Below are 21051 nucleotides of genomic sequence, written 5' to 3' on the forward strand. Positions count from 1 at the left end.
TGTTAAAAATTCACAGCAAAGTAGGAATAGAAGGTACATACTATAACATAACTAAGGCTATATATGACAAACCCACAGCCAACATTATACTCAATGGGCAAAAACTACAAGTATTTCCCTTAAGATCAGACACAAGACAGGGATGTTTGCTATCACCACTCTTATTCAACATAGTTCTGGAAGTCCAGCTACAACAATAAGACAAGAAGAAGAAATAAAAGGCATCCAAATTGGAAAGGAAGAAGTGAAGCTGTCATTACTTGCAGATGACATGATACTGTATATAGAGAACCTTAAAGGCTCCAGCAAAAATCTACTGGAACTGATAAACTAATTTAGTAAAGTAGCAAGATTCAAAGTAAATATTCAGAAATCAGTTGCATTTTTATACATCAATAATGAAATATCTGAAAGAGAAACTAAGAAAATCCAATTACAACTGTTTTAAAAATAATAAAATAGCCTGATCAGGTGGTGGTGTGGTGGATAGAGCTTTGGCCTGGAACACTGAGGACCCAGGTTTGAAACCCCAAGGTTGCAAGCTTGAGCACAGGCTCATCTACTTTGAGCGCAGGATTGCCAGATTGAGCATGGGACCATAGACATGACCCCATGGTCGCTGGCTTGAAGCCCAAGGTCACTGGCTTGAGCCCAAGGTTGCTGGCTTGAGCAAGGGGTTACTGGCTGAACTGGAGCCCCCTGGTCAAGGCACATGAGAAAGCAATCAATGAACAACTATGGCACTGTGACAAAGAGTTGATGCTTCTCATCTCTCTCCTGTCTGTCTGTCCCTGTCTGTCCCTTTCTCTTTCTCTCCCCCTCCAAAAAAAGAATAAAATACCTAGGAATTAATTTAACCAAAGATACAAAAGACCATACTCAGAAAATTATAAGACACTGAAGAAAGAAATTGAAGAAGATACAAATAAGCAGAAGCACATTCCATGTTCATAAAAAGGAAGAATCAACATCATTAAAATGTCCATATTACCAAAGCACTCTAGATTCAATGCAATTCCTATCAAGATACTAATGGTATATTTCACAGAACTGGAACAAATATTCCAAAAATTTATATGGAACCACAAAAGACCCTTAATAGCCACAGCAAACTTGAGAAAGAAGAACAAGGTTGGAGGAATCACAATACCTAATATCAAACTAGACTAAAAGGCTATAGTAATCAAACAGCATAGTACTGGCATAAAAACAGACATATAGATCAATGGAATGAACTAGAGAGCCCAGAAATCTACCCATGTCTTCATGGTCAATTAATATTTCACAAAAGAGGCAAGAACATACAATGGGGTAAAGACACTCTGTTCAATAATTGGTTTTTGGAAAATTGGATAAATATGTGCAAAAAAATTAAACTAGACCACTTTCTTACACCATACACAAGAATATACTCAAAATGGATTAAAGACTTAAATATTAATCTCAAAATTATAAAAATCCTAGAAGAAATCAGGGGCAATAAAATCTCAGACATTTCTCATAGCAATATTTTTTTCCACCTGGGCAAGGGAAATAAAAAAAAAAACACTAAAAGAAACCAAACAAAAATAAATTAAAGAAACAAAAACTAAAAAGTGTTTGCTCAGCAAAGGAAACTCAATAAATTGAAAAGACAACATACTGAATGGAAGGACATATTTGCTGATACATCTGATAAGGGTTTAATATCCAAAATTTATAAAGAATTTATAAAAATTCAACACCAAAAAGCAAACACTCTAATCGAAAAATGGGCAAAGGATCTTAATAGACACTTCTCCAAAGAGGACATACAGATGATCAATAGACATATGAAAGGATGCTCATCATCACTAATCATCAGAGACATGCAAATTAAAATCACAATGAGATATTACCTCACACTTGTCAGAATGGCTATCATCAATAAATCAACAAACAACACATGTTGGCAAGGATGTAGATAAAAGGGAGCCCTTGTGTACTGTTGGTGGGAACGCAGATTGGTACAGCCACTGTGAAAAGCAGTATGGAATGACCTCAAAAAATTAAAAATGGATCTGCCTTATGACCCAGCAATTCCACTTTTGGGAATTTATCCGAAGAAACCCAAAACATTAATTTGAAAGAACATATGCACCCCTGTGTTCATTGCAGCATTATTTACAACAGCCAAGATATGGAAGCATCCTAAGTGCCCATCAGTAGGTGAGTGGATAAAAAAGCTGTGATACATTTACACAATGGAATGCTACGTGGCCATAAAAAGGAGATCTTACCTTTAGTGACAGCATGGATGGACCTGGAGAGCACTTTGCTAAGTGAAATAAGCCAACCAGGGAAAGACAAATACCATCTGATTTCACTCATTTGAGGAATCTAATGAATGAAATGAACTAACAGGCAAAACAGAGACAGACACATAGAGAGTGGGCTGACAGCTGTTGGGGTGGGGGATACTGAGTGAGGGTGGTGGAGGAATTGAGGGGAAAAAGGACAAAAAAATAAAATAAAAAAACCTCATGAGCCCTGGCTGGTTGGCTCAGCGGTAGAGCGTCGGCCTGGCGTGCGGGGGACCCGGGTTCGATTCCCAGCCAGGGCACATAGGAGAAGCACCCATTTGCTTCTCCACCCCCACCCTCTCTTTCCTCTCTGTCTCTCTCTTCCCCTCCCGCAGCTCCTCCATTGGAGCAGAGATGGCCCGGGCGCTGGGGATGGCTCCTTGGCCTCTGCCCCAGGCGCTGGAGTGGCTCTGGTCACAGCAGAGCGACGCCCCGGAGGGGCAGAGCATCGCCCCCTGGTGGGCAGAGCGTAGCCCCTAGTGGGCGTGCCGGGTGGATCCCGGTCGGGCGCATGAGGGAGTCTGTCTGACTGTCTCTCCCCGTTTCCAGCTTCATAAAAATACAAAAAATTAAAAAAAATTAAAAAAAAAAACCCTCATGGACACCAACAACAGTGGGGTAATTGCTGGAGAGCTAGGGGGGAGGTGGAGAGGAGTATGGGAGATAAATGGTGATGGGCAAAGACTGGACTTGGGTTGTTAAGCACACAATACAGTGTACAAGATGTGTTGTAGAATTGGGCACCTGAAGTCTTTATAATTTTGTTAACCAGCTTCACCCCAATAAATTCAATTAAAAAATTAAAACAAAAATGTGTCCAGGGCCCTGGCTGGTTGGCTCAGTGGTAGAGCATTGACTCAGCATGTGAAAGTCCTGGGTTCAATTTCTGGTCAGGGCACACAGGAGAAGCAACCATCTGCTGCTTCTCTTCCCCTCCTCCTGCCCCTTCTCTCTCTCTTTCTCTCTTCTCCTCCCACAGCCATGGCTCAATTGATTTGAGCATGTTGGCTCCAGGTGCTGAGGATAACTCCATGGAGCCTCTGCCTTAGGCACTAAAAAGCTTGTTTGCAAGCATGGGCCCCAGATGGGCAGACATTGGCCCTAGACGGGGGTTGCTGGGTAGATCCTGGTTGGGGCACATGAGAAACTGTTTCTTTATCTCCCCTCCTTTCACTTGAGTTGAAGGAAAAAAAAAGGTACCCAGATACAAATAACAGAAAGTATGAATGTGTGTGTGTGTGTGTGTGTGTGAGAGAGAGAGAGAGAGAGAGAGAGAGAGAGAGAGAGAGAGAGAGAGGCAAGACAGAACAGAGAGACACTTACCCAGGTAGGACTCAATCAAAAGATGAATAATCATACTTACCTCGCAGGGAGGATACCACGATCACAAAGATGGCTTCTCAGGACAAGACTCACCCACTGCACTTCAGGTGTGCTGACTCCTGCGATTTCCTCAAATGTGGGAAACTCAATTGCATGATTTGTGGTAGGAGGGGACTGCATTTGTGCTCTCCCCTAATTAAAAAAAAAAAAAAAGGATGCATAATCAGAACAATACTATAGTGACCCAACCTGCTCCACCAATATAAACCATTGTGTCACTGGGTAGCAATATCACCAGACAAGAAGCTTGATCTAATAATTAATGCCTGGCTCATGGGCAGTATCTGAAGCCAGTACTACCACAGGTAGACATGTCTTTATAAAGTCACATATTGACTTGGGGACCACCTATGTATTCTTACCCTGACCAAGACTCTCAGATATACAGATGATGTATTATAGAATTATACACTTAAAACCTATATAATTTTATTAAACAATGTCACCCCAATAAATTCAATTAATTTTTTTTAAAAAGGAAGACTACCTCAGAGACTGGCTTTTAACTTGATCAGCAGGTTGTACCCACTAAGCACTTGGCCTCTTCCCTAGTTTATTCTAGCGTTACAATGTAGAAGTTTTTGATTTCTGACCTGGCAGGGATGTTCCATCCCATGCTCTTTCCCAGGAGATGTTTACTGAGATCATCCAGGTAGGGAAGGGGGGAAAAAATAATTTAAAAAATGTAAGGAAATGGTGCACTCTGTAGGACAAAGTGGCAACTGCAGCCTCTGTTACCTGTTAGGATAGTGTCCCGTGCTTCTGTAGGACTGGATTGTTTTTCTCCACAATGTGGCGCTGCTGTTCTAAGCGTCATTCACAGCCAGTTGAGTATGGGAAACACCTGATGGCCAGGAAAGGTATGTAGCAGGGATCCCCAAACTGCGGCCCCCTGAGGCCATTTATCCGGCCCCACTGCACTTCGGGAAGGGGCCCCTCTTTCATTGGTGGTCAGTGAGAGGAGCATAGTTCCCACTGAAATACTGGTCAGTTTGTTGATTTAAATTTACTTGTTCTTTATTTTAAATATTGTATTTGTTCCCGTTTTGGTTTTTTACTTTAAAATAAGATATGTGCAGTGTGCATAGGGATTTGTTCATAGTTTTTTTTTTTATAGTCCAGCCCTCCAACAGTCTGAGGGAGAGTGAACTGACCCCCTGTGTAAAAAGTTTGGGGACCCCTGGTATGTAGGGTAGGGGCACGGAAGAATTAGGAGGAAGGAGAAGTTTAGGGAAGACAGCAGGCTCTTTTGGCCGTCTGGATTGAGCTTCCCTAGCAACCCAAATCAGACCCACTGCAATTAGGAAATGGTTCCCTTAGCCCAAGCAATTCCTTTTGAAATTATTATTCCAATAGTTCCCAAACCTGACTGACGCACAAAATCACCATGGGAACTGTTTTATTTTATTTTTTAATTTTATTTACTTATTCATTTTTGGAGAGGAGAGAGAGAAAGAGAGGGAGAGAGAGGAGAGAGAGAGACACAGAGAGAGAAGGTGGGGAGGAGCTGGAAGCATCAACTCCCATATGTGCCTTGACCAGGCAAGCCCAGGGTTTCGAACCGGCGACCTCAGCATTTCCAGGTCGACGCTTCATCCACTGCACCACCACAGGTCAGGCCATGGGAACTGTTTTAAAGATACAGATTCCTAGAGTTTACCCCAAGAAACTCTGATTGAAAAACTGAGTCATCTGACTTTCTAAAAAGCTCTCCCAAAGATTACTGGTGTCTTTTTTATAGACAATTGGAAGGGAAAAATTATTTTAAGGGGAGTCAGTCCTTTACAGGATTTGGTGAACTCAGCTTCTATTTCTCAGTTCAATAAGAAAAAACATGGTTAAGAATATATTCTGTGTCTGTGAGTTTCCTAGGAAATAAAAGCACAATTTATTGAGTCAGCCTATTTATACTTTAAGGAGTTTACTGATCAAACTTCTTTTCAGTGTTTTCTCCCATCTGTTTTGGCAAAGAATTTATGACCCAACAGATTAATAATTCACCAGATCTCACTTCTATGTACTGATCAACCCATTTAGGGAACAGGAGTGGTCTGACAAACTTTTGGAACTAAATTTGAATCTTAATTCAACCACTCATCAACAGTGGGACTTTTAAAAGTTACCTAACCTTTCTGCACCTTTATTTATAATAGGAGATAGTCACACTTGTTATAAGACTCAAGTTATCCAAATTTAAGTTCTTTGCACCTTGCCCAGCACATTGTGTTCAAGAAATGTTATTTATTAATAATAGTAGTAATATTAGTCTGCTACCCTGACTCCTAGAACTCTCCACGACCTGTGTAATCTAATGACTCACTATGTCCTACTGCCCTGCTTTGAGAACCTCTTGGCCTTGCCTCTAATAACCTGTAATGAAAGTGAAGTAAGGACAGCGAGTGTCCTTCCCTCCTCAGAATTCCAGCAGGTAGATGAAATAAATACATTTATTAATCCTCAGTTCCCTTTCCCGCTCCCCTCTCTGTCTATAATGTTAGAATGATTAAGCTTGGACTTACCTTGGTAGGAGATTTCCAACTTGGGTGAGCAATCCCATCAGGAGCACACATTAGAAGTACAGTTCCCTAGCCTCTCAGCAGGATTCTGGTTAAGTAAACCTGGGGTAGAGCCCAGGATCCTACACTTGAACAAACCTCTAGGTCACAATTTGAAAAACATGACCTTAAAAAGTACCTAGTCCTAAGGTAACAACCTCAAAAGCTTTCTGAGGCCAAGTAGATCATGCATATCTATGAAAGGGCGGGGTGTAAGATAAAACAGGAATGATGCTTACCCAATGGAATTGGAAAGTGCGTGCCCTACATAGCTTCTTTCCTTTTTTTAAGAAATTAACTCATAATACATTTGAAATAATTTAAAAGACAAATAAAAATATTTCTTGAGCCCAGAAATGTCAGATGACTCGTTCGAGTTAGTCCAGCCCTCATATGGCTGGGCCTAGAACCTTCCTTTCTGAATGCTGTGGTCACCATGCCATGTTAGAACCTCACGAGTGCAACTCTTCTTCTTTGGCCCAAGACCAAATCTCATACCCGGTTGGAGAAAAGGAAAAATAGTCCTGAAAAAGCCCAGCTCAGATGGTTAATCTAGCCTGGGCTGTTCCCAAAACAGAATGTTCCTAGAGGAAGGCAGCCAAGAGTTCATGGAGGAGGTCTTCATGCCATGGTCCTGAGCGCCAAAATCTTCAACCTGCACACACATACCATCAATTATTTTTTGATGGACTTCAACACTATTTAAATGTTTATTTTCTTTTTTTTTAAATATTTTATTTATTGATTTTTAGAGAGAGAGAAGTGAGAGAGAGAGAGAGAGAGAGAGAGAGAAGGGGGAGGAGCAGGAAGCATCAACTCCCATATGTGCCTTGACCAGGCAAGCCCAAGGTTTCAAACTGGCAACCTCAGTGTTCCAGGAAGACGCTTTATCCCACTGCGCCACCACAGGTCAGGCTAAATGTTTATTTTCAAAGCAACCAGAAGCAGTATGTATCCTTCCTGAGAGAACTATCCCCTTGGCAATGGTGACCAAGAACTACCAGCCTTTATTTGTCCTTAGAGAGGTCCTCAATGTATCACCAAGTAGAAAAACCAAAATGCAATAAAATGCGGATAATAAAGCAGCAGAATGTGTGTGTGTGTGTGTGTGTGCGCGTGTACATGTGCGCACGCACGCTCACACACATAGAATGAAAGGAAAGAAAAACATTTGAAAGCATATCTATCTCCTAGCAATAAATACCTCTGGAAAATGGGACTGAGAAGAGGGGAGAATTATCTTTTATTTTATATGTCTCTGAATATTTTTCGCCTTTGAATTTCTTTAAACAACTAGAATGGATGATTTTTGTACTTTAAAAAAAATACAGATATTAGATGAAAGTGATAATGGTATAGTTATTTAATCTTTTCAAATCCCCACCTACAAACCAAGACAGCAGCAGTTAGCAAATTCAAAACCTATGGGCCACGTCTTGCAAAACTAGGTGACAAGGTATCTTGGTGAACCCCATACATAAACAGGTGAGAGCAAGTCACCTACAGCCATATCTGCATAATTTCAGCATCTGTGTGGGAGAAATCAGAAAAAGCCACAGGCCATCTGACAGACCCCAAAACTGGAAAACCCCCAAATAAGCAATAGGAAAGTGAGGTGAGTCAATTTAAGAATAAGAGATTAAACTGGAGGAGTTTGGCCTAATCCTATTAGTGAATGAATGCACAGGGCCCAGGCTAAAATCTGAAGTGGCTAGGACAATCTAGCCTTATACACTCTTGAAACTGACCAGCCAGGCTCCCTTCCAGGGCATGGCCACACACTGAGTAGAAACTTCTGGGTGTAGAATAAAAATTAAGCAGGATTAGGATAGTAGAGCCAGGGAAAAAGAACGTCTGGATCAAATGAGGGAAAGAAACAATGTCAGGAAGTTGCAAAAAGCAAGCATCCATTTTTTTTTTTATAATGCAATAAAAGTTGTTTTTTTGTTTATTTGTTTGTTGTTGTTTTGTTTTTTGTTTGCTCTGGCAGGATAGCTTGGTTGGTTAGAGCGTTGTCCTGAAATACAAAGGTTGCAGGTTCGATTTCTGGCCAGGGCACATACAGGAACAGATCAATGTTTCTGTCTCTCTCTCCTTTCCTCTCTTGCACCATCTTACATAGGCTTCTGGAAAATAGGGCCCAGAGCATGCCAGCATCACGAACTCTGTTGGTTCCTGGTGGAACTTCAGCCTCAATCCCTTTGTGTTCTTTTGGTCTGGCAACCTTTTAATATGGAAGCTTTAGGACCTTCTAAAACCTCCATCTTTTATATTCTTTTTTTTTTCTTTTTTTTTGTATTTTTCTGAAGTTGAAAATGGGGAGGCAGTCCTACAGACTCCTGTATGCGCCTGACCAGGATCCACCGGCATGCCCACCAGGGGGCGATGCTCTGCCTAGCTGGGGCGTCGCTCTGTTGCAACCAGAGCCATTCTAGTACCTGAGGCAGAGGCCATAGAGCCATCCTCAGCGCCTGGACCAACCTTGCTCCAAAGGAGCCTTGGCTGCAGGAGGGGAAGAGAGAGACAAAGAGGAAGGAGAGGGTGAGGGGTGGAGAAGCAGATGGGTGCCTCTCCTGTGTGCCCTGGCCAGGAATCGAACCCGGGACTCCTGCACGCCAGGCTGATGCTCTACCACTGAGCCAACTGGCCAGGGCTAAAGCCTCCATCTTTTAAAACACTACACTCATATATCTTAAAATTCCAGAAAAATTAACAGCACATAACAATAAGCAACAGAAACATATCAATATTAAATCCAGCCTGACCAGGCGGTGGCGCAGTGGATAGAGAGTCGGACTGGGATGAGGAGGACCCATGTTTGAGACCCCGCGGTCACTAGCTTGAGCGTGGGCTCATCTGGTTTGAGCAAAAGCTCACTAGTTTGGACCCAAGGTCACTGGCTTGAGCCAAGGGTTACTCAGTCTGCTGAAGGCCCACGGTCAAGGCACATATGAGAAAGCAATCGATGAACAACTAAGGTGTCAAAATGAAAAACTGCCTGACCAGGCAGTGATACAGTGGATAGAGCATCGAACTCGGATGCTGAGAACTCAGGTTTGAGACCCTGAGGTCGCCAGTTTGAGCGCAGGCTCATCTGGTTTGAGCAAAAGCTCACCAGCTTGGACCTGAGGTCTCTGCCTCGAGCAAGGGGTTACTAGGTCTGCTGAAGGCCCATGGTCAAGGCACATATGAGAAAGTAATCAATGAACAACTAAGCATTACAACAAAAAACTGATGATTGATGCTTCTCATCTCTCTCCGTTCCTGTCTGTCTGTCCCTATCTCTGATTCTCTGTCTCTGTAAAATAAATAAATAAATAAATAAATAAATAAATAAACAGACAAATAAATAAATAAATAAATAAGAAAAAAGATTAAATCCAATAAATACAACCCTGAGGTCGCCAGTTTGAGCGCAGGCTCACTGGTTTGAGCAAAGCTCACCAGCTTGGATCCAAGGTCGCTGGCTCGAGCAAGGGGTCACTCCGTCTGCTGTAGCCCCATGGTCAAGGCACATATGAGGAAGCAATCAATGAACAACTAAGGTGCCACAACGAAGAATTGATGCTTCTCATCTCTCTCCATTCCTGACTGCCTGTCCCTATCTGTCACTCTCTCTGTCTTTCTCTGTCCCTGTCATAAAAATATTAAATTAAATTAAATTAAATTAAAATTTATAAACCAAACAGAAATAGAACAGATTAAACAGAAACTGACAAATATTGAAGACAATATAAGAACATCCAAATTAAGGATAATGAGAAATCTATACTCTCATTGTTGGGAGAAATCCCAACTCTATTGATAACATAATTTTTTTTTTGTATTTTTGTTTGTTTCTTTTTACAGGGACAGAGAGAGAGTCAGAGAGAGGGATAGACAGGGACAGACAGACAGACAGGAACGGAGAGAGATGAGAAGCATCAATTATCAGTTTTTCATTGCGAGACCTTAGTTGTTCATTGATTACTTTCTCATATGTGCCTTGACCACGGGCCTTCAGCAGACCGAGTAACCCCTTGCTTGAGCCAGCGACCCTGGGTCCAAGCTGGTGAGCTTTTGCTCAAACCAGATGAGCCCGCGCTCAAGCTGGCGACTTTGGGGTCTCAAACCTGTGTCCTCTGCATCCCAGTCTGACACTCTATCCAGTGCACCACCCCCTGGTGAGGCGAAAACAAATGTTAATTTTTTTTTAACTTTTTAGCTTAATTTAAACTAAAAAAGATGAAAATTCATTCAATGCTATTGCAATTGTTTCACTAATCTTCCTTTCCAGAAAAGATATCCTCTGGCTTAGTTACAAAAACAAACAAGAAAAAAACCCCACTTAGGCTTAAAAGAGTAATACAGATCAGCACATCTTGGACCGTCAGGATCTCCTTATATCTTGGACTGATCCAGATTTTACGGATCCTATACCTTACAGACTTTGGTTAGCCCCCATTAAGAAAAAAATTATAAAAACCTCTTATTTTTGTAAATTTTACAAAAACATATGGCAATTCACCCCGGCTGGGTAGCTCAGTTGGTTAGAACATTGTCCTGATATGCCAAAGTTGTGGGTTGAGTCCCATGTCAGGACACATACAATAATCAACTAATGAATGCATAAATAAGTGGAAGAACAAATTGATGTTTCTCTCTCTTTCTCCCTTCTGCTTTCTCTCTCTCTCAAATCAAAAAAGAAGAAAAAAGTGCTGTTCACCTACTTTAGTCTTATGGAAAATCCACTTCTGCTCATACCTACTTCTAATACCAGGATAGGCTATCTTCTAGGTGTTTTTTTTTTTTTTTTTTTTTTTTTTTTTGTATTTTTCTGAAGCTGGAAACGGGAAGAGACAGTCAGACAGACTCCCGCATGCGCCCAACCAGGAACCACCCTGCACGCCCACCAGGGGCGACGCTCTGCCCACCAGGGGGCGATGCTCTGCCCCTCCGGGGCTTCGCTCTGCTGCGACCAGAGCCACTCTAGCACCTGGGGCAGAGGCCAAGGAGCCATCCCCAGCGCCCAGGCCATCTTTGCTCCAATGGAGCCTTGGCTGCGGGAGGGGAAGAGAGAGACAGAGAGGAAGGAGGGGGGGGGGGGTGGAGAAGCAAATGGGCGCTTCTCCTATGTGCCCTGGCCGGGAATCGAACCCGGTCCCCCGCATGCCAGGCTGATGCTCTACCGCTGAGCCAACCGGCCAGGGCCTATAGTTTATTTATTCAAATTTTGAACATCTTGGTTGCTTCCAACTTTTGACAATTATGAATAAAGCTGCTATAAACATCCATGTGCAGGTTTTTTTTGAATGAACATAAATTTTAACTCCTTTGGTTAAATACCAAGGAGTATAATTGCTGGGTTGTGTGGTAAGAGTATGTTTAGTTTTGTAAGAACTGCCAGATTGTCTTCCAAAGTGGCTGTACCATTTGGCATTCCCACCAGCACCAGCATTTGGGGTTGTCGGCATCCTAGGTAGCTGATAGAAATGTAAAATGATATAACCACTTTGGAAACATTTAGCAGTTGCTTAAAATGTTAAGGATATGTCTACCATATAAACTATCGATTCCATTTTTCAGTAGCCCAAATAAATGAAAGTACATGTCTATACAAAGACTTATATCAAAATTTCATAGCAGCTTTCTTTGTAATAGCTAAAAACTGAAGCAATTCATCCACCCATAAACAGGTGAATGCAGAAACAAAATGTGGTCTAGTCATACAGTGGAATACTACTCAGCCATGAAAAAGAAATGAACTGCTGAGAAACAAGCAACAATGAAGAATCTCAGAAATATTAAACTGAGTGAGATAATCCAGACAAAAAGAGTACACAATATACAATCCATTTCCATAAAATTCTAGAAAATGCAAACTAATCTATAGTGACCGAAAGCAGATCAGTGGTTGTTTGGAAAAGAGGATGGGAAGTGGGGAGGAGTAGAATTGATAACACTGAATCACATAATTCAAATTTGCTAAGAGAGTAGAACTTACATGTTTTCATCCCTCCCCCAAAAAGATAAATATGTGAGGCGATAAATGTGTTCATTAACTAGATGCAAGGAAGCCTTTCACAGGTCACATATATGAAATCATCAAGATTTATATTTTAAATATCTTACACTTCTGTCAATTAAAATTCAAAACCGGAGAAGAAAAAATAAAGACTAGGGCATGAAGCCCTGGCCGGTTGGCTCAGCGGTAGAGCGTCAGCCTAGCGTGCGGAGGACCCGGGTTCGATTCCTGGCCAGGGCACACAGGAGAAGCGCCCATTTGCTTCTCCACCCCTCCGCCGCGCTTTCCTCTCTGTCTCTCTCTCTTCCCCTCCCGCAGCCGAGGCTCCATTGGAGCAAAAATGGCCCGGGCGCTGGGGATGGCTCTGTGGCCTCTGCCTCAGGCGCTAGAGTGGCTCTGGTCGCAACATGGCGACGCCCAGGATGGGCAGAGCATCGTCCCCTGGTGGGCAGAGCTTCGCCCCTGGTGGGCGTGCCGGGTGGATCCCGGTCGGGCGCATGCAGGAGTCTGACTGTCTCTCCCTGTTTCCAGCTTCAGAAAAATGAAAAAAAAAAAAAAAAGACTAGGGCATGTCTGATGAGGAAGAGATAGCCATGACTGGTGGGAAGCACACCAATAGAACACTCTCTCAGGAACCCACCCGGCTGGTGCTTAGGGAACTGAGGTTGCTAAACATAGAAACAATGGTCAGGCAAGTAGCTGTTTATAACCAGAGGTGAGTGTAATCTCATCCTTCCGCCCCTAGCGCAGTAGCACAGGTATGAGCAGTTGGGTGGGAACATTCTGTGTGTGACTTCTTGCTCGTTTTAAAAATATATAAAACATATCTTCAGGATTCCAGAGAAAAACAAAATCCCAGAGTTTCCTGGTGGGCTGGCTTGTGGACAAGCTCATGTGGTTACATTCCCGTAGGACTTTAGCGAATGTCTGTCTCTCGTCTTTCTGACTTGCCCTCCAATTCCCCAAACTAAGGCATTCTTTTCTCTCCATCTTGTCCTTTAGCACATTACCATTGCTGACACAGAATTACTTTATCTTATTTCCTCTTTTTTAAAAGATTTTATTTATTGATTTTTACAGAGAGAGGAAGTGGGGGGGGGGGACCGAGAAGTATGAACTCATAGTTGCTTTAGTTGTTCATTGCTTGCTTGTCATATGTGCCTTGACCAGGCAAGCTCAGGGTTTCTATCCAGTGACCTCAGCATTCTAGGTCAATGTTCTATCCACTGTGCAACCACAAGTCAGGCTAGAATCTGATGTGGGAGATTTGACCACTCAAGTGAAAGAGTCCAAAGTGTTAAAATCTGAGATTATACAACATCTGAATAAGATTACAAGATTTGTTGGAGTTACATGTTTAAAGCTATATATACCGGCCCTGGCCGGTTGACTCAGCAGTGGAGCGTCAGCCTGGCGTGCGGGGGACCCGGGTTCGATTCTCGGCCAGGGCACACAGGAGACGCGCCCATTTGCTTCTCCACCCCCACCCCCTCCTTCCTGTCTCTCTCTTCCCCTCCCTCAGCCAAGGCTTGCCTGGGCGCTGGGGATGGCTCCTTGGCCTCTGCCCCAGGCGCTAGAGTGGCTCTGGTTGCCGCAGAGTGACGCCCCAGAGGGGCAGAGGGTGGCCCCTGGTGGGCGTGCCGGATGGATCCCGGTCAGGAGCATGCGGGAGTCTGTCTCACTGTCTCTCCCCGTTTCCAGCTTCAGAAAAATACAAAAAAAAAAAAAAAGCTATATATACCATGTGTAATGAGTTCCATTGTGATTCCAAAAAGATATGTTGAGCCCGACCAAGTGGTGGCACAGTGGATAGAGCATCAAACTGGAAAGCGGAGGACCCAGGTTCAAGACCCCGAGATCACCAGCTTGAGCATGAGCTCATCTGGTTTGAGCAAGGCTTACCAGCTTGAACCCAAGGTCACTGGCTCGAGCAAGGGATCACTTGGTCTGCTGTAGCCCCCCCTTCAAGGAACATATGAGAAAGCAATCAATGAAAAGCGCCACAAGGAAGAATTGATGCTTCTCATCTCTCTCCATTCCTGTCTGTCTGTCCCTCTCTCTGACTCTCTCCATCTCTGTCACAATAAAAAAAAATGGAAAAAAAGAGCTTTAAAAACAAACAAACAAAAAACCCAAAAAATATATGTTGAAATCTTAACCCCTCCCCCCATACCTTAGAATGTGACCTTATTTGGAAATAGGGTTATTGCCAATGTAATTTGTTAAGATGAAGTCATACTAGAGTAGGGTGGGCTCTCTATCCAATATGACCAGTGTCCTTATAAGAAGAGAAAAGGCACAGACACACAGGGAGTGCACCATGGAAGCACAGAGGTAGAGATTGAAGTGATGTGTCTACAAGCTAAGGAATACTTGGGATTGTTGACAATCCTAGAAACTTAAAAAAAAAAAGTCTTGGAACACATTGTTCCAATGAGCCCCCAAGGAGGCACCAATCCTCCTGACACCTTAAGTTTGGACTTCTGCCTCCTGAACTGTGAGAGAATACATTTCTGTTTTAAGCTTCCTAGTTTATGGTACTTTGTTATAGCATCCTTAAGAAACGAATACATCCATAGAAGTGGCACCCAATACCAGAAGGTGTGGATTAGGATATCAAAATTTAGCATAGGGGCCTTGGTAGCTCCTGCTACCTCAATAATGCATTGTGCAGACCCAATTACTTGGAAATCAGATAATCCTGTATGGGTAGACCAATGGCCCCTTCTCAGGAGAAACTTAGGGCAGCTGCTCAATTGGTACAAGAGCAGCTACAGCTTGGGCACATTGAACCATCTAATAGCCCATGGAATACACTTCCATATTTTGATCTTGTTGCCTCCTGGATTATCAAGGGGCATAGGCGACCCTTACAGCTTATAGGTTTTGAGCCTTAAAATTATTGTTGTTCCTTTTTTTAAAGGATCAACAACAATGGCTCTGGGAAACTTCCACTAAATGGCAAATCACTCTTGCAAATCAATGGATAACTTTATACTGAAACTGTCAACTTAAAATCAGCTCAAAGACTAGAATTATATGCCATTATCATGGCTTTTCAGCATTTGCCATATTCCTCCTTTAATCTATATACAGACAGCAAATATTTACTTATGGTGTTTCCACTATAAAGACTGCTGTATTAGGGACAAATGCTGATGAACTATTTCAGCAGTTCTTCCTTCTTCAAAGACATGTATGTCAACATAGAGCTCCATGTTTTATAGGACATACTCGAGCTCACTCCATGCTCCCTGGAGCTTTAGCACAAGGGAATGCCCTTGTTGATCAAGCTACCCAAAAGAAAATTATTTGGAGCAACCATGACAGATCGAGCAATTCAGTCTCATACTATTCATCACCAGAACGCTGCAGCCCTGTATAAACAGTTTCAACTTTCTCAGGAAGCAGCACGGCAGATTAGTAAATCCTGTCTAAGGGGTCCTAAACTATATACAATCTGTCCCTTCATTTGGAGTTAACCCTCAAGGTCCCCTACCAGGACAACTTTGGCAAATGGATGTTACTCATATACCTTCATTTGGCAAACAGTCCTATGTCCACGTTACAGTGGATACATATTCTGGATTTATAGTAACCTCTGTCAGAATAGGAGAGGCTGCTCATTGTCTGTATGCATTGTTCTATTATTGGATTTCCTAAACTGGTTAAACCAGCAGTTCTCAACCTGTGGGTCACGTCCCCAGGCTTTAGGTGACCCCTGTGTTTTGGTCGTTTGACCCCTGCCGGGGTCACGACCCACAGGTTGAGAACCGCTGGGTTAAACTGACAATGCTCCTGCATATGTAGCAAAAGCATTTACTGTATTTTGTCAAACCTTCTGAATTATGTGTATTTCTTACAATCTTTAAAGTCAAGGTATTATTAAAGTGTACCCAGCAAATATTTTAAAGTCAATTTAAAAAAATTTAAAAGGGGGAGTCATATCCTGGAACTCCTATGAGTCTACCATATCATGCTTTTTACTTAAAAAATTTTAAATTTCTTTTGAATGCTCATGAACAGGAGACACCAAATCTTTTTCTTCTGCAAACTTCTACCCTCTTTTATTTGATCCAGCTAATAACACTGTTTTGTCTTTTTCCAAATAGCTCCAGATATATGGAAAAGGTTTATATAGGTGGATGGGGATCCTCAAACCCCTCAGCGAGATCTTCTGAGAATGGCTTTTAAGATACCAAGAGGCAGAAAAAGCCCAATAGAGATCAGGTGAACTACCAGCTTTTAGGATATGCCTTTAAAGGCTCCAATGCCCCAAAGGGGTCTCATAGGATATCATCTGGGTCCTGCTCAATAGTGGAAAGGAAGGTCATTGAGCTAAAGCCTGCCAGACTTACATGCCTCTGCTGTGAGGAAACAGGGACATTGGAAGGTAGGCTTCCCCCTTGCTCCTCTAAGGAAGGGTTCAGTCTCTTCCAGCCCTGCTCCAGCCACCTATGACCTAACCTTGCCCAGAATGCTGGGGTTTGCCACTGAAGGCTGAAGGTGCCCAGGGCTGTCGGCCCCATCTATGACACTGTGGACAAGCCTAGGGTATTTCTTCCAAGAAGCAGGTAAACTGATCTCATTTGCACAAGGGCCACTTAACTATGTCTTGCCTGAATAGTCAGATTTTTTATTCTTCCCTCAAAGATCTCTGTTGTGGGTGTTGATAGTCCTATTTTCTGCTGCTTTGTTTAATATATAGTGTTTCCTTTATTCCTCCTACCTCGATGCCCCACTCATATTTCAGGCTGGGACCTACTCCTAATTTAGAGCTCTCTTTCCCCCTTTTGCCAACTTCTATTATGAATCTACCTTTGCCACCCAGCTTAGTGTATTCCAAGGTTCTCTTTACCATGCCACAGTCACAGAGCTCCAGGGAAAAGCAACCTGATCTCATCTCTCCAGGCAGAGGAGAACAGAAGTTTCACCTCCACACATGCTGCAGATGGCTTTTCCAGTCTACCTGAATCATTACCAACTAGAAGCAGCGGTCATTGGGACTTGGACATGAGCTGCAAAGTATAGAATGTGACAACAATTCCAGTGCCATGCGGACTTTTCCTGGATGTGGACTTTCCCTGGACTCCTGCTCCTTGTGACAGCTCCTAACAGACTGAACTGGGGTTGGGTTGCATTTTCAGGGATTTGGCATGGTGTTGGGGCCAACTTGGACTTGATGAACATGTTAAGGACACTACTCTTTTATGGGTTCTTGCTGTATTGGTCAAGAGTTTGCTTAAAGGCTTTAATCACTGTAAAAAAAAAAAAAAAAAAGAAGACTGGATAAAGAAGATGTGGCACATATACACCATGGTATACTATTCAGCCATAAGAAATATGAATCAGATCATTTACAACAAAATGATGGGATCTTGATAACATTATATGGAGTGAAATAAGTAAATCAGAAAAAAACAAGAACTGCAGGATTCCATACATTGGTGGGACATAAAAACGAGACTAAGAGATATGGACAAGAGTGTGGTGGTTACAGGGGGGGGGGAGGGAAAGAAGGAGAGGGGGAGGGGAAGGGCACAAAGAAAACTATTCAATAGATAGAGGTGACGGAGGACAATCTGACTTTGGGTGATGGGTATGCAACATAATTGATTGATAAGATAACCTGGACATGTTTTCTTTGAATATATGTACCCTGATTTATTGATGTCATCCCATTAAAATTAATAAAAATTTATTTATATAAAAAAAGAAATGAATACATGTTATCTTTCTATATCAATCTTTCTTTCTCAGTCTTGGCACAATTCTTCCACTCTTAAGCATCCTTGAAAAACTAATCAAAATGGAACAGTAAACTAAAAAGGCATGGGTCAAACAGGACCATTGGGTTACTAATGACTTCCTGTCTAGGCTTTCTCCACAAAGAGAGAGAATTCTGAGTAGAGGACATATACTGTGAAAGAGGATCATAACCAAAGTTGTTTATAAACATTAAACAGCCAAGTATTACTATTTTTAAAGTTGATGTAGTCCTTTTTGGTTGTACAAAGAATTTGGCCCCTTCCATCTCCTATTATAAGACTTCTGAACTCTTTAAGTCATCTGTTTTAGAAAGGATTTTTCTATCCCCTGCTATCTGGTTTTAAAAAAACAAAACAAACAAATAAACAAACAAGAAACATGGAATATTCAGGATACACTGAGAAGTGTAACTTGATAGAGGTACTATTTCCTCTCTCATTGTCCCTTTCATCCAAATTCCCAGGGTAGGAAACATGGGATTGGCTCAACTGGGGTGAGTACCAACTTAATTTGTTTTGGGGGTAGGACAGAATGCTCCCCTGTGGTATAAAATCTACTGAAGGGCCCCCATTGGAGGTAAGGTAGCCCATAAAAGCAGTCAATATGAGCTGGGTAGACACCCCAAAAGTGTTCTATTTATGCTATTATTTATACTGATTTAATAAATATCCTTGTATATACATCCTAATAAACATTATCTGATTAATTCCTTAGGATAAATTTCTAAAGGTGAAGTTATTGGATCAAAATATATTCATATGAATAAAGTTTTAAATTCATGTTATCAAATTGCTTTCCAAAGATCGAATTAGTTCACATTTTTACCAGAGTATATAAAAGGACCATTTGATTAAATGAAACACATTTATCAATATTGGATCTCATTTTCTGTGACCTTTGCTAATTTGATAAATAATAGTGGTATCTCATTATTTTCATCTGTCTTTTATAGTCAGTAAAACTAAATTTTTCATCTGCTTTTATTATTATTTTATTTCTTCATTGTAGCAGAGCTTATTCATATGATTAGTTATTTTTAAGTAGGGCTTTTTTCTCATCCTAATGGTTTATAATAACTCTTTACATATTAAAGAAATTAATTTTTAACACATATATTGAAAATATTTCTATTAATATATTTTCAAAAATACTTGCTTATTGATTTTAGCCAGACAGGAAGAGAGAGAGAGAGAGAGACAGGAACATCGATCTGTTCCTGTCTGTGCCCTGACTGGGGATTGAGCAGGCAGGCAACGTCTGCGCTTTGGGCTGATGCTCCAGTCAATGGAGCTACCTGGCCAGGGCTCTATTAATATATATTTTTTTCAAATGATATATATTTTTAAGATTTTATTTATTCATTTCTTAGAGAGAGGAGAGAGAAAGAGAGAGAGAGAAAGAGAGAGAAGGGGGGAGGAGCAGAAAGCATCAACTCCCATCTATGCCTTGATCAGGCAAGCCTGGGGTTTTGAACCAGCGACCTTAGTGTTCCAGATTGATGCTTTTACCCACTGCGCCACCACAGGTCAGGCTCTATTAATATTTTTATTTTTTTTATAAAGTGGGGATTTTGGGGGGGGGGTTCTTGGTTAAATCTAAAAGGATTCTTTTTTTTTTTTTTTTTTTTTTTTTTACAGAGGCAGAGATAGACAGGGACAGAGAGAGATGAGAAGCATCAATCATTAGTTTTTCGCTCCACATTGCGACTTCTTAGTTGTTCATTGATTGCTTTCTCATATGTGCCTTGACCACGGGCCTATCACAGCAGACCAAGAAACCCCTTGCTCTAGCCAGTAACCTTGGGTCCAAGCTGGTGAGCTTTTTTTTTTGCTCAAGCCAGATGAGCCCGCGCTCAAGCTGGCGACTTCGGTGTCTCGAACCTGGGTCCTTCTGCATCCCAGTCTGATGCTCTATCCACTGCGCCACGACCTGGTCAGGCTCTAAAAGGATTCTTTAACCTAAATATTGTTATCAGATCACTTTTATAATAGATTTAAAAATACTTTAGCCTGACCAGGTGGTGGCGCAGTGGATAGAGCATCGGACTGGGATGCAGATGACCCAGATTTGAGACCCTGAGGTCGCCAGCTTGAGCACGGGCTCATCTGGCTTGAGCAAAAAGCTCACCAGCTTGGACCCAAGGTCGCTGGCTCAAGCAAGGGGTTACTCGGTCTGCTGAAGGCCTGCTGTCAAGGCACGTATAAGAAAGCAATCAATGAACAACTAAGGCAGGCGTCGGGAACCTTTTTGGCTCAGAGAGCCATGAATGCCACATATTTTAAAGTGTAATTCCGTGAGAGCCATACAACGACCCGTCTAAGTTACGCATTATCCAATAATAATTTGATGTTGTCCTGGAGGACAGCTGTGATTGGCTCCAGCCACTCGCAACCATGAACATGAGTGGTAGGAAATGAGTGGATTGTAATACATGAGAATGTTTTATATATAATATATATTATATATATATTTATATATAATATATATAATATATTATATATAAAATATATATTTATATATAAATATATGTTATATATTATATATAAAATATATATATATATATTTTTTTTTACAGAGACAGAGAGTGAGTCAGAGAGAGGGATAAACAGGGATAGACAGAAACAGAGAGAGATGAGAAGCATCAATCATTAGTTTTTCATTGCACGTTGCAACACCTTGTTGCATTGATTGCTTTCTCATATGTGCCTTGCTGGAGCCAGCGACCGCACTCAAGCTGGCAACCTCGGGGTCTCGAACCTGGGTCCTCTGCATCCTAGTCTGACGCTCTATCCATTGTGCCACTGCCTGGTCAGGCAATGTTTTATATTTTTAACGTTATTATTATTTTTTATTAAAGATTTGTCTGCGAGCCAGATGCAGCCATCAAAAGAGCCACATCTGGCTCACGAGCCATAGGTTCCCAATCCCTGATAAGGTGTCGCAACAAAAAAAACTGATGATTGATGCTTCTCATCTCTCTCTGTTCCTGTCTGTCTGTCCCTAACTATCCTCTCTCTGA

The 21051-nt window shown here is 41.9% G+C and overlaps 1 non-coding gene across 1 annotated transcript; it reads left to right on the forward strand.

Annotated features, from left to right (window-relative positions):
* The first annotated feature begins 3676 nt into the window (after nucleotides 1–3676).
* LOC136311266 (U1 spliceosomal RNA) lies at nucleotides 3677–3839 on the forward strand. The gene has a single exon (XR_010726704.1). It is a non-coding gene; the product is annotated as a U1 spliceosomal RNA (small nuclear RNA).
* Nucleotides 3840–21051: the final 17212 nt, after the last annotated feature.

This window comes from Saccopteryx bilineata, chromosome 7 (genome assembly GCF_036850765.1).
Source record: "Saccopteryx bilineata isolate mSacBil1 chromosome 7, mSacBil1_pri_phased_curated, whole genome shotgun sequence".
Classification (NCBI taxonomy): Eukaryota; Metazoa; Chordata; class Mammalia; order Chiroptera; family Emballonuridae; genus Saccopteryx; species Saccopteryx bilineata.